The sequence below is a fragment of the Octopus bimaculoides genome, chromosome 8 (genome assembly GCF_001194135.2).
Source record: "Octopus bimaculoides isolate UCB-OBI-ISO-001 chromosome 8, ASM119413v2, whole genome shotgun sequence".
NCBI lineage: Eukaryota > Metazoa > Mollusca > Cephalopoda > Octopoda > Octopodidae > Octopus > Octopus bimaculoides.
This window is the reverse complement of record NC_068988.1, coordinates 56,229,762-56,232,774: the sequence shown is the minus strand read 5'-3', so window position 1 is coordinate 56,232,774 and position 3,013 is coordinate 56,229,762. Positions and strand designations below refer to the sequence as shown.

Sequence of the window (3,013 nt, the reverse complement as noted above, 5' to 3'; positions counted from 1 at the left end):
AATTCTTCTTTTTTGTTTATACATCCTTACATACATATGCACACATCCATGCTTATATACTTGTGTGTGTGTGTGTGTGTGTGTGTGTGTGTGTGTGTGTGTGTGTGTGTGTGAGTGTGTGTGTGTTTACGTAATTTTTTTCACCTAACGTCTTAATTTGCCAAAATAACAGCTATAGCACGAATTAGACTTAAGCTAAAGTAGCGGGAACAGCAGTAGCGGTTAAGGTAGAAATGATCGTGACAGTAGTGGTGGCAGTAGACGTAGTAGTAGTAGTAGTAGTAGTAGTAAAGACGATCCTAATAACAATGGTGATCGTTTCCAATTTGGGTACATGGCCAGATGCTTTAGAGAATGGATTATTCGATTAAGTCGACTTCAGTACTTAAGTGGTACTTTATTTATCGTCCCCGGAAGAACGAACGTCAAAAACTGATAACCAACTAGCGAAATGTGCTTTGTCCGACGCTGAAAAGATTTTACCAACCATTATTTGTACCATTGGCACATAGCATTAAATATTTAGCTAAGATATTAGTCGGTTTCATCTATCAGAGTTTATTACTGGTATTTATTGGTTCAAGCCTCTACGTATTCAATCGATCTGCTAGAAATAACAACGGTATATCCTTATAAACGGTCAAAATGATGACTTCATCTTGTTTAAGTAATTGGACTGTAGCCATGGAGGAGTACCGCTCTGAAAGGTTTATTCGATAAAATCGATCCAGTTATTTTGGTTGCCCTGTTAATACTAATACTTATTCTATAGATCCATGTTACCGAACCGCTAGGTTACTGGAGCGTAAATAAACCAATACCGGTTGTCAAGCAGCGGAGGATGGCAAGTACAAACACACACACACACACACATTCACGATGGAATCCCACATAAATTCTGTCTACCAAATTCACTCACAGGGAAATTGCCGATCCGCGGTTATTGTAGAAGACACTTGTCGAAGGCGCTGCGCACTGGAACTAAATCGGAAACCATGTGGTTGCAAAGCGAGCTTTGAAATTAAGGTGAAATGTGCATAGCTTGGATGGCTTTGATTTAAGATCGTAGCAATGAGGACTGACCTGGATATTAACAATAACAACAACGAGGCAGATAAAGGCAAGCGATGCAAGCACAGTGAGAGCACAGTGTTATTGACGAGTATTTTATGGGTTTACTTGTTCAAATCTCACTATGATAGACACGTTAAGTAAGATGTCATAGTGTTAGTCTGCTAGTTGTGTGTATGTGTGTTTGCGTATGACACACATGTACGCATGCCTCTCTTTGTCTCTCTCTATGTCTCGACCCCGAAAGGATGAAAGGCAAAGTCGACTTCTGCGGAATTTGAACTCAGAACGTAAAGACAGACGAAATGACGCTAAGCATTTTGCCCGGCATGCTAACTGAGAGAGAGAGAGAGAGAGAGAGAGAGAGAGAGATAGAGAAAGAGAGAGAGAGAGAGAAAGAGTGGTAAGAAGCTTGCTTTTCAACCACATGATTCGGAGTTCAGTCCCACTGCACCTTGGGCAAGTATCTTCTACTATAGCCTCAGGCCGACCAAAGCTTTGTGAGTGGATTTAGAAGACGAAACTGAAAAAAATCCGTCGTTTATGTGTGTGTATGTATGTTTATCCCCCAGTAGCAAAAAGCGATCAGTTTTTGAAGAGAGAGCATAATCGTTTACATCAACTCAAACAGAGTGAATGGCAAAAACTGACCTTTTTGAGATTTGAACTCAGTAAGTGGAGAGTGGCACCAAATAACTAAGCTCTAATGATTCTGATTATCGAATAACAACGAACTTTAGGTTTGTTAAGATATGTTTGTGATATACTTTAAATTCTAAAGACAAATTCACTGCAGTTGCCGAGGAGGAAAAAATTTTCTCTTATGGTAAAACGTGTAAAGACACCATATCAGCGCTATCGGATTCTCCGGCGTGCATTTCTTGCTCCGTTGCTTGGGAATTCGACAGGAGGAATCAGTAAGAAAATATGGTGCTTTTACACATTTCGCCATGGGAGAGAACTTTTTCTCCACAGAAACTGCAGTAAATTTGCCTTTACAAGTTAAAATATGCCACAAACATATTTGTGCTGATGTCCGATCAAAATGTTGAATAACGCAACTCAGTCACTGATGTTGACTGTTTTTTTAGTTAAGATACGGTTCTGGATCTGCGCAGAGTTATCGCGCTTTAGTGTTTTCCATTGAAGAAAGCTAATGAGCCTGAAACAGCCGTTTGAGAATCCGATAGTGGGTAACACTGGGCAGATGAGGTGTTTTTACACCTTTTACCAGGAGAGCATTTTTTCTCAACAGTAACTGCAGTTAATTTACCATTAAAAGATAAAATATATCCCAACACTTTTCAACTAACATAAATTTCGTTTATTCGGAATCACTGCTTGGCACTGATGTTGCTACAATAATGACAGTATTTTAGAAAAACAATAAGGAGAATAATAATTATGGTGGTAAGAAAGAATACAGAGATGGTATTCATGATGACAATATGGAGGAGAAGGACAAGGATGAGAAAAAGGGGAGGTGGAGGAATACGGAAATGGCATTCACGACGACGACGATGATGATGATGATGATGATGATGATAATGATGATGGTGATGATGATGATGATGATGATGATGCAGGTAGTAAGAATAATAATGATGATGATCATGATGATAATGATGGTTGTGATAATGATGAGTATGATGATGACGTTATGATGCTGGTGTTGAAAAACAAGTCGGCAAAAGTAGATGAAAGAAATGGCGAAGAGCCTCTCTCTCTCATCCCCTGTCGTTCTCTATCCTCTCCATGAAGGTCACGGGATCTCTTACAGTGCAACATAATACAGTTTTTGTCTAGTGTCAGTTTAAAATAATAACACTATGTGTGTGCGTGTGTGTGTGTGTGTGTGTGTGTGTGTGTGCGTGCGTGCGTGTGTGTGTACGATTGTACATATGTATGCATGAATGTATGTATATGTGTGTGTGTATGTATA

General features: G+C 39.4%; 1 protein-coding gene across 2 annotated transcripts in view; it reads right to left on the bottom strand.

Annotated features, from left to right (window-relative positions):
- The window catches only part of LOC106876201 (netrin-1), a 395,789-nt gene that overhangs the window by 134,864 nt on the left and 257,912 nt on the right, over positions 1-3,013 (bottom strand). The gene's annotated exons all lie outside the window — the stretch shown is intronic.